Source organism: Triticum urartu, chromosome 4, assembly GCF_003073215.2.
Source record: "Triticum urartu cultivar G1812 chromosome 4, Tu2.1, whole genome shotgun sequence".
Classification (NCBI taxonomy): Eukaryota; Viridiplantae; Streptophyta; class Magnoliopsida; order Poales; family Poaceae; genus Triticum; species Triticum urartu.
In genome coordinates this window covers 36,838,474-36,850,489 of record NC_053025.1, presented here as the reverse complement: position 1 = coordinate 36,850,489, position 12,016 = coordinate 36,838,474, and positions in this window count along the sequence as shown.

Sequence of the window (12,016 nt, the reverse complement as noted above, 5' to 3'; positions counted from 1 at the left end):
CTTATGTATTCGAGCCCTCAAGGCCACTGACTTGTAATATAAAGCTTGTTTTTTTATTTGTGTCTAGAGTTGTGTGGTGATATCTTCCCGTGAGTCCTTGATCTTAATCATACACATTTACGTGTATGATTAGTGTACGATCAAATCGGGGGCGTCACGCACGCTTAGAAGGGAACCTCTTAACTATTGATTTCGCCTATTTGGCAAGCTAGGCGCTTGTGAACGAACCAACGCGCAATCTCCCCCTATGCGCCCTTTTGGGCCGGCCTTTGTGCGGGTCACTTTGTTTCTTTTGTTTCATTTATTTTCTTTTTTTTTAATTTGGGATTTTTAAAAACTTTCAAATATTTATATTTTTAAAAAGAAAATAATGCTCAAGATTGTTCGTTTATTCAAAAAAATGTTTTTGATTATAAAAAATATTTAGGAAATAGAAAAATGTTCATAATATTTAAAAAACGTCCGTCAGTTTTAATAAAATATTCCTTCTGAAAATGTCTCTATATTTAACAAAAATATTCACAAAATTTAAACAATGTTCATGAAATACAATTTTTTTATGAATTCGAAAATTGATCATGCATTTCAAAATATTCTTCAGAAAAAAGTTTATGAATTTTAAAACTTGTTCCCCAGTTTCAAATTATGTTCCCAAGTTTCAAAAAAATCTTCACAATTTTAGAAAATATCCTTGAATTTGTACAAAAGTTTCACCAATTAAAAATGGTCAAGAGTTTGTACAAAGTACTGGCGTATTTGAAAAATGTTCACGACTTCATAAACAAATTTGCAAATGCGGAAAATCCCCATGGTTTTAAAAACAAAAAATAAAGTAAAATGGAAATTAAAATAAAGGAAAAACATGAAATAGAATTAAAAACAACGAAAATGGAAAAAAGATAGAAAAGAACCTTCCCAAAAGGAAAGAGCTAATGGGCTGGCCCAAATTGTACGTAGTGGCAGGGGGGCTAGCAACCAAAAACGTACACAATCCGCGCGCTAATGGACCGACCCAATTGAGTTGTTCGGTTTAGCTTTTTGTTCTTTCCCCACAGATTTTGAAAAGGTTGTAGAACCTTCGCTCGATCGTATTTTTTCTTTTGTTCATTTTATGTTTTTCCTTATGGCCTTCATAAAATATTTTTTCTCCCTTTTTCAAAATTGATGTAATTTTCAAATTTATGAGCATTTTTGTATTTGGTTTTTTTATGATTCAAGTTTAAAATTAATTATTACTATTAAATTTATGAATATTTTTAAATATGTGATTTTTAAAATAAATCCATGAACACTTTTTTTACAAAAACCTTTTTGACCTGTCAGAAAAAACCAGGTAGCCAGTTTTCTTATGAAGCGAACCATACCCGGTAGACGTCACTAATTGTTTATTTGAATTTTGTACGTTATGATGGTAATGGCATAAAGCCTGACAATTTTTATCTTCGCACTAATGGATTTTTCACGCCAACTTTAAAATGTTGTAGATTTCTGCAAAAATTAAATGTCTGCCATGCTATTAATTAAATGAGGCCCAAGTTTTACACCCCCGGAATGGTTAACAGTATGGGTGTCTTCCCCGCACTTGCAAACAACTTATTGTAGTAATAATTCGCATGCTATTTATAGTTTTAGGTTTGTGCCGGAAGGCAAAAACTCACAATATTAATGCGATGACAATTTTTTTCCCACAGGCATGGCTTATATTACTCACAATATATGGTTATGGTCATTCAAGCATATCTCCTTGACACTCCCACTTCGTGATCTAAGCCAAATAACTATCTAGGAATCGGCATGGCCATAGTTCTCCATCAAATGACTTACCTAATTTTGGCTACTAGTAATAGAAATATATATGAGTAGTGCTACACTCTTCATCATTGTTCAACAATTTCTTGATTCACCGATGAAAAAGCCTTTCCTTAATGACCTCTGTGCTACCGATTTCAATCGCAATAGCAGCTAACACCATCACGATGGTAATGTGACAACTTACAGGAAGGCGTCTAGTTCGACACGTTGTGGCATGGACATTCCGCTTCGCCCAGCAAACCGCAGCAGGATTCCACTTCGATGTCTCCTCCACATGAAAATTTCCTTTACGATCTTCTCCATAGGCTAAGGAAAAGGAGAGAGAAAGATCCATCTTAGTGGGGACAACCGACTTAGGTTTAGATTACAGATGAACAGACAAAATGCACGTCACAAGTCGTGTAAAGATTTTCACAATGGGTTTCACTCAATTCATCGACGCAAATCGACATCGACTGTATGTGTTACAATCATGTATCGTTCAAAGACACCAACATGCACTACATTATTGCACTTTCACCATGGCAACTTTTAGTTGTCATCCCTGCTAGATGCATATCGTAGCTCATGAACTACCAAAGCAGGCCAATTCCTTGACACTCATTATAAACAAAAATGTGTGTCAAAGTCGTCCTAGATTTTAACCCAAGATTTTATTCAGTGCACCGACACAAAATCGATATCAGCTATTTTCTACTACAATTGTGAACCATTCAAGGACGCTACATTTTGCACTTCGTCAAGGCAACTTTACGTTGGCGCCCCCGTTAGATGTGTGGTGTATCTTCTAAGCTAGAAAGGCAGGTGAATTATGTGTCACCGGTTGTTTTCGTTGAACAATGCGCTGAATTATCACGTTCTCTTGTCGGTGGACGATGTAACTTTGTTTCATTGTTAAATAAATATTGAAAAACTTTCTCTAGCTGCTAAATCATCAATAGGTTCAACACAACTTTGTCAAAAAAAGAAGTTCAACACAACAATCTGCGGGAACATGCAATCAACTCCTTTTGACAAATCAGGGACTCTGTGCCCTTGATTTGCTCACATTCTTCTTGTCGGCAAGAGAAAAATAGCCCACCTGAGCAGTAGCTTAACTGAGCAAGGTTGGTATCCATTTCTTCCGTAAAAGCAACAACAACCTCCCCCCAAAGAGAAAGAAGTCACAATAACCTCGCGCGTATTAGAAATGGCTTGTTATTATAAACTTGCTAATCCAATGTGGACAATTCCAGACAAAAACCAGGCCGTAGACCGTAGAAACCCCGCCGCGCCCATAACCCGGAGAAAGGTAGTACAAAGTTCGTTAGTTCGGTTGGTCCCAACCCAGCGCAGGCCCACCACAAACCAGGTGTCCGAACTGTCCGCCCCAGCGCGTTGCCTTCGCCGGGCCAAGTCGCCGCCAGATCAGCACGGCCCCCATGCTCCGCCCCCATGGCCGGTCGCCCATGCCGCCCCCATACACTAGCGGGCTACGAACGCAGCAGTCGCACACCCACGCTACGCGCGTAGGCGTAGCTAGCGACGGCGAGTGCGTAGCCCGCGCGATCTACTACGTGCTATCCAAAATCTCATGGGCGGCACGCGCGGCCCCGTGCGTCCCATCCCCTCTCGCTGCTGAGTCGGCGCTGCTGACTCAGCGCCGAGGTGCCACGAGCTTGTCTTGAATGTGCACGTACGCGTCAGGGGTCAAGGCCTCCGGCAGCGTCCCGGCGGTCGAGAGAAGTGGCCAACTTGCTCTTCGATTCTCCGGGTAACAATGGTCAATGCCGCCTCGATGACGTGCGACGCCCAAGTGTTGACCGGGTTGTTAAAGGGGTGAGTCATCGGCGTGCGCGTACGGGTGGTCGGTGGCCGCGCGCGGGCTGGGCTGGACTGGAGCGTTGCTCTGTCCGGGGGCGCGCCGACCATGCCAATGCCATGCCATTTACCTTGGGCGCGCCCACGGGGCGCGCCCACGGGGCGGGGAACCGGCAGCCCGGGCGGTGGCGCCGCGCTGCTGCGTCCTGAGACTGATGCCGATCGCCCGATCTCCGCCCACATGGGGCTGCGGCGTGCAGGATCCAACAATGTGGGACGTACGCCCAACCCCACGTCCGTCCATTGTACCGCAGACAGCGCCGTGTCTCATTGTCTGTGCTGACTGGGAGCCGGCCGGGACGTCGGCCCGGGGCACCCGGGCACGCACCATGCGCAGGCAGGACCATGTTTTCGTCTCAACGCCCCCAAGGCGTTGCGGGACTATAGCTAGCTAGCGAAATGTTAATGGCGATCGACCTCACCTCCTCCGAAGACTCTCCTCACCAGCCCGGATCGTGGGGGCCTGTAGGGTGGGTGCGCAAGGCTCGTGCCGACACGGCGGGCGGCAAGGTGGGGCCGTGGCGGCCGCGCTGTCGGCCGTGCTGTCGCTGGCTAGCTGCATGCATGGGAGCGAGATGGAACCCCCGGAGATAAGGTACGGCCAGCTTCTTGGACCTCCGACGATCTCGCTCCGTCCAGCTGCTCTCTGACCTCAAACTTTGTTTCAACATGGCCATGGGTGGGTACACGCACAAGTTAACGACGGCGCCATGCAAGACATAACACGACTGGCCCCAATCGCAGCGTCAGGAGGCGGCAGCATTTCTCAGGGTTGCCGTGTGATCCAGCCAAAACTTTGGACCGGGCAGGAGCTCTGCCCGCCTTTTGGGATGCCGTTCCTGACAGCCTAGGGTTTATCAGATTGACACGGGCCAGGGTCGCTGTTACCTTGTCTCGCGATTCTCGCGCGTGCTGTTTGCTCGCGATGGTAGCATGACTGATCTGACGGACAAGATTTTGGACCGGGCAACGTGCTGTATATCTGCAGGTTTCAAGAAGTTATCGACACATGAGCAGACAGCCTGGTTGATGGGTTGTAATCACAAGATTATTGGTACGTACGACACGGTTGACGCTTGTATCAGGAAACAGAGCGAACAGCCTCCGGTGCACTTGTGACCAACGGCCCCCATTAGATGCTGCGTTCGCAAAGTAGTTGTTTGTTGCTTTGCCCCGTGATTTTGCTGTGATTAATCACGTGCTCGGCTGGTAGGATGGGCGTTCCTTCGTACTGTACTGGTGCGGTTTTTAGACGCGACGTCATAAGTTTCCAGAACTGGCCGTCAATCAATCGAATCCACTATACTAGGCCAGACAGAGCATGTTCCACGGTACTACCAAGGTAGTACCAATCTAGTTGGACAAAATTACTCGTGGTTTTTCATGACACAGCGTTTTGCGCAACAAGCTTCTAATGGCTAAGATCAGAAGTTGGCACATTGCATTACATATCGTAAAGGATCCCATGTTCAAAAGAGCTATCGATTATCAAAAAAGAAAAAAAAAACATCGACGAGCAGCTTCGTGCCGAAAACCTCCAACTGTAAAGCTGAGGCAACAACGCAATACACACTCCTTGACGATTATCAGTTCCATTTTGTCGGCATTGTGTGCAAGTTGCCCAACCCATCCAATGCTAAAGGAGTAGGTTTTTTCGGCCCCACGTGTCCTGTTTGTCGGACATGTGTTGCCCATAAAAGTTTGTCTCTACTAAGCATTGTTTCTACGTGCCTATAAAAAGACTTATCCAATTTCTGGAAAGGGAAAAAAATGCTTGCCAAGGGGGTGGAAAACAGAGAAAATAGTGCACACAAACGATCCACAAAGTTCCCGGATCTCAATAAGTTTGCTCCGCTTAGAGAGAGAGAGGGGTCTAGAGAGATCAACGAGTGTTGTTCGGGGCGCATCGCCGATGGATGCAGGAAAAAAAACGATTTCTGCACTCCCACACATTTGGACCAACTTTTAATTTCTGTAATGATGTTTTTAAGGGCATGTGCTATTAATACATGGCCTTCGCACTTTTCGCAAAAAATAAAAGGCCATTATGCCTACTTGCTAGTAAGAGCATCTCTAATAGATCACCAAAAAAAGTTGACCAATACGATCAACTCATCGATGACCAACAAGTATAATCACTACACCACATCACTATATCTCCAACAGACAAGTCGGTACGGAAAACAACGTCCACCGACAGACAATCGATCGGAAAAGACTATTGCCACCGACAGATGATTTCAATGATGAATATGCATGTATTTTGTGTGTATCTCATAGGTGGATTTAAAAAATCATGTGAATTAACTTGGGTCACAGGTGTGATTTTGGATGTTTTGACTGCATCATTTGGTGTAATTGGTTATTCTTTTCCTTGGGTTCAAACTGGCTATTGTGCAGTCAAAACTATGACGAGCTTCTCTATTTGTCATTATCCCTCAAAAAGTAGAAAGAATAGCGGCTCCATTCCACTCAAAACTTTAGGAATTCCTTGACAGTTGGTATAAATTCGGAAGTTTGGTCGGCCGATACGCTTAAAAAAGGTTTGTCTTCTATACAATCCTTTTCTAGTCGTTCTCTTTTGATGTCGCAAAGTTGAAACCAAGAAATATCGGTTAGGTTCCTCATGTTTTTGAACAATTTCAATAAAACCCTCTCGTAGAAGTATCTTAACAATATTTTTGGTAATATTTGTAGACACTACTGAAATTGTTCCTTTTTTATCCATGTCGGTGTTTCTTATAGAGGTTAGTAAATTAGCAATATTGTCCTTGCCCATAAGACTCTAATTCTAGGTTCCTCCTAATTTTTCTATAATCAACATGTTTTCTATTTTCCCCTCTACAATTGGTTACACTGGCTCTCTCAATAAATCTATAGGGATTTTCATGTGTGATGCTTTGGCATATCTCCAATAAACTCATATCAATATACATCATACGTTGGGTCGATGTGTCATTGGGCCAGCTTTACTTCTATTTATGTTTTTTCCTTCCGCGTCTATCTCTTCTCCCCAATCTCTTTCTCGCGCCTTCATCTCTCTCTGGTGGGGCAGGGCATATACGGTGGAGCTCGAGGTGGGTGGCAGGCGGTCAAGGCTGGATGACAACCTCGCGTCGGGCTGCGGCGGTGCCTGAGCTTAGTCGGGAGAGGGGCTTTGGGGCGACGCGCGCAAGTGGACGTAGGGGATGTGGGGAGGGTGACTTGGCAAGGGAAGCGCGAGCAAGCGAGAGCCATAGGCCAACGTCCGAGCGCGGGTGGACGATGGCAGTCGCTGGAGGCGGCATGACCGGAGAGAGAGGGTAGCGGGGACGGTGTGGGGGGAGAAGGGCTTGGTATTGTTCACCAATGGCGCAATGGTCGCTGAGGGAGTTCTGGACTAAGGAGTCCTCGGGCGTCCGGCCTGTTGGCCATGGGCCGGACTGATGGGCTATGAAGATACAAAGACCGAAGACCGCACACGTGTCTGGACAGGACTCTCCTTGGCGTGAAAGGTAAGCTTGGTGACTGGATATGTAGATTCCCTTCTTTGTAACCGACTTTGTGTAACCCTAGATCCTCCCGGTGTCTATATAAACCGGAGGACTTAGTCCGGATAGGAGACTCATCATCATAGCCATACAAGCTAGACCTCTAGGGTTTAGCCATTACGATCTCGAGGTAGATCAACTCTTGTAATACTCCTATTCATCAATATCAATCAAGCAGGACGTAAGGTATTACCTCCATAGAGCGGGCCCGAACCTGGGTAAACACAATGTCCCCTGTCTCCTGTTATCATCGATCTTAGACGCACAGTTTAGGACCCCCTACCCGAGATCCGCCGGTTTTGACACCGACATTGGTGCTTTCATTGAGAGTTTCACTGTGCTATCGCTAAAAGGTTTGATGGCCCCTTCAATTGTCCATAATGACGCTATCCAAGGAGAAACTTTCCTTCCGGGACAGATCTTCGTGTTCGGCGGTTTCGCACTGCGGAACAATTCGCTTGGCCATCTGGAGTAGATCGAGAGCTACACCCCTGGCCATCAGGTCAGATTTGGGAGCTTGAACTACGTTGCGGACACCCGTGGAGACTTGATCTTCGCCGGATTCGAGACCGCGGTAACCGCTCCCGGCCGCCCCGATGATCATGACCTAAATCTGTCATTAGGCTGCATCCAGGAGATTGCTCCTATAACCGCTCTGGCCCTAGATCCGGAGTAAGCTGCGCCACCCAAGGACGGGAGGATCAACCCCACCACGAAGGCCACAGATTCCACAGCGTTGGAGCCGCACATAGACTTAACCTCTCACGACGTCTGTGTCAGCGGAACTCCGGACTCATCTTCGGCCGTAAGTTCCGAACCACGTGAGGCCGCGGACGCCGAGCTTGATCGTTTATCGATCTTCGAATTCAGCACCGCAGACATCTTCCAACGCTCGCCTTTGGGCGATGTGCTAAACTCGTTAAAAAACTGTCCTTGATAGAGGACTCACAACCGAACTATATCCGGCTCGAACTAGGGGCCGGCGGTGGAGAATTTCGCTTCCCACCCGCCACCCACTTCATAGCCACGGTCGAGGATTTGACCGACGAACTTGACTACGACTCCGAGGAAATCGACGGTATGGACGACGATGCCGGAGAAGAAGAGGTCCAGAACCCGCCGTTCACCGGACGCTGGACGGCCACTTCCTCGTATGATGTATGCATGGTGGATGCACCAAAGGAGAACAGCGGCGAGGACAAGGAAGATCCAGCTGAGGATAAAACCTTCTGAAATACAGTCCAAGCGCGGCGTCAGCGACGCCGCTCTAAGTCACGCCGCAGTAAAGATAGCAGTACCGGCACAGGAGAAGACAACACTCCAGAAGGCGCCGAAGACAACGAAGACCCCATCGATACAGTTAATGAACAAGATGAACGGAAGGGCGGGCAGGTTAGCCCCGGTAAACAGGCCACGCATGAAGATTCGGAGGACGATAACTACCTTCCGCTCTCCGAGGATGAGGTGAGCCTCGGCACCGAGGATTTCATCGTGCCTGAGGAACCTCTTGAGCAGGACCGCTTCAAGTGCCAGCTAATTGCCACTGCAAGGAGCCTAAAAAAGAAGCAGCATCAACTTCAAACTGACCAAGATCTGCTCAACGATAAATGGACCGATGTCCTAGTAGCCGAAGAGTACGGCCTCAAGCGCCCAACCAAAAGCTACCCAAAGCGCAAATTGCTACCTCAGTTCGACGAGGAGGCGCCGAACTACATACCTCCATCGTACAATGCGGCTGACCGACCACCACGTGGTCGAGACAAAACGGCAACTTACGCCGAACACCAGCCATCCCCGCCTCAGCGCACAGGCAGAGGTAAACTAGCCCAGGGGCATACATATGACCTTCGGCAAACCCTGAACAATAAACCAGGACACACTGGATCAATCTACGGATTGCGAGGGCGTGCCTCGACACGCGACGACGGCCACCTATTTGGACGTGACAAACTTAGTCACGCACGGGCCGAAAACCGCAGACGGACTCCATCCGAGCTACATCACGATACGACCCAATATAAAGGCGCCGCACACCCTCATTGCTTCACTAATGAGGTCCTGGATCATGAATTCCCAGAAGCGTTCAAACCTGTGAATATAGAATCATACGATGGAACCACGGACCCCGTGGTGTGGATCAAAGACTTCATTCTCCACATTCATATGGCCCGCGGCGACGACCTCCACGCCATCAAATACCTCCCTTTAAAACTCAAAGGGCCAGCTCGGCACTGGCTCAACGGTCTGCCTGCAAATTCTATTGGAAGCTCGGAGGACTTGGAAGAGGCTTTCCTCGATAACTTTCAAGGTACATATGTTTGACCTTCGGACGCTGATGACTTAAGCCATATAGTTCAACAGCCCGGAGAGTCCGCCAGGAAATTCTGGACTAGGTTCTTAACTAAAAAGAACCAAATCGTCGATTGTCCGGATGCCGGAGCCCTGGCAGCCTTCAAACACAGCATCCGCGACGAATGGCTTGCTCGCCACCTCGGCCAAGAAAAGCCAAAATCCATGGCAGCTCTCACGGCACTCATGACCCGCTTTTGTGCGGGCGAGGACAGTTGGTTGGCCCATAGCAAAAACAATGCAAGCGACGCCGACACCCCTGAAGCTAAAACTAGCAAAGACAAGTCTCAACGCAACAGATACAAGCGTCGAAACAACAGTGATAACACCGAGGACACGACAGTCAATGCCGGATTCAGGGGCCCTAAGTCCGGTCAGCGGAAGAAGTCGTTTCCAAAGAACAATTCTGGCCCATCCAGCTTGGACTGCATACTTGATCGTCCGTGCCAGATTCATGGCACCGCAGACAAGCCACCCAATCATACAAATAGAGATCGCTGGGTTTTTAAACAGGCCGGCAAATTAAATGCCGAGAATAGGGAAAAGGGATCGCAAAGCGATGACGATGACGAAGAGCCCCAGCAAGCGAACACAGGGGGGCAGAAAAAGTTTCCCCCGCAGATCAAAACGGTGAACATGATATACGCTACCCACATCCCCAAGAGGAAGTGCAAGCGTGCACTCAGGGACGTCTACGCGATAGAGCCAGTCGCCCCAAAATTTAATCCATGGTCGTCATGTCGGGTCACCTTTGATCGCCGGGATCATCCGACCAGTATCCATCACGGTGGCTCAGCCGCACTGGTCTTAGACCCGATAATTGACGGGTTCCACCTGAATCGCGTCCTTATGGACGGAGGTAGCAACCTTAACCTGCTCTATCAGGATACAACGTGAAAAATGGGCATTAACCCATCCCGAATCAAGCCCACGAGGACTACCTTCAAAGGAGTCATACCAGGTGTAGAGGCCCGCTGTACGGGCTCAATCACACTCGAGGTTGTCTTCGGATCTCCGGACAACTTCCGAAGCGAGGAGTTAATTTTCGATATCGCCCCCTTTCACAGCGGCTATACGCACTGCTCGGACGAACTGAGTTCGCTCGATTCAACGCAGTACCACACTATATTTATCTCAAGCTCAAGATGCCCCGGTCCACGCGGCGTCATAACGGTTAATGGAAATACGGAACGCTCCCTCCATACAGGAGAGCACACAGCTGCCTTAGCAGCAGAAGTACAGAGCGGCGGCGGTGCAAGGCCGGGCGAGAGCGAGACCGTGAGTCCGACATGTAGACCTCCATCGAGGAGGAGCGGTGCAAGGCGGCGGAGGAGGAGGCGGCCTAACAAGCCAGGCTGGCGGAGGTCCTCGCGCTAAAAAAATGGGTTGAGGCTGACGATGGGCGACCGATTCAAACGAACGAAAAATGAACAGACCCGCGTTCATCTGGGTCGACGGTTGGGGTCGCCTTTATGACCAGTCACTGAGATGCTCCTATATTTTTGCGAGGCCGGCGACATAAATTTGCCTGCGTTTTCACTACTGACACATGCATGTTATCATACACAGTGACGTCGCGCCGTATAATAACAGGTCAATGCGTAGTTTTATGTCCCGCAGAGTTGTCACCACAAAAGTCGTCGGGGTCCATGGGTCCAAGGCCCCACGGCAGGAGTGTGCCTGCATGCCTTGGCTCCAATAATTGGAACGGAAAATACATATACTGAACAGTGAGCATACACATCTCGATCCGGACAGTAAAACAGGACTCGGCACAGTAAAACCATCGTTTTACCACATGATATACCATGCGTAGGTACTCCTAAATCCTAATTCAAAGATCAACCATATATTTACCACATGCGAACTGTCACAAGCCACCTTGCACCAAGCATGCGTCGCTGGGCGCTGTCATGTGCGCATCAACATGAACTGGCGGCGAGCTAAGATCACCGTCGTAGGCCCCGCAAAAAGAAAAAATTGCTCGCAAAGTAAACACAGTGGACGACGTATGGCGCGCGTATGCTTCGACGGACGCGCTAATTAGATTCGCCGCGAGTTGATCCGGTCGATTTCGATTGAGGGCATGGTTAATAGTATAGCCAGATGATGACTATATGATGTTGTCATGTCATCTATAGCCAAGTCTATAGACAACACATACAATAGCACGTGATGTAGTTGTCTCTTGTTCTGTGGCCGGCTCTTCTTCTCTCCTCCATGTCAGCAGCAATATAACATTTTAACTCTTACAGCTTGTCTACGTAAGCTCATTGTACTTGCTCTGATGGCTACGCCGGCCCGGTGCATCGACAAGTGGACGGGAAAAGGCATTGCCATGTCTGGAGCTCTCCACTCGCAGCTCGATGATGGGCAAGCCTGACCCAACCACGGCCGCATAAACCGGTCCCCAGATGGCCGAAAACAATGCACGGCCAACCATTTTGCTTGCATAGAATTAGGAG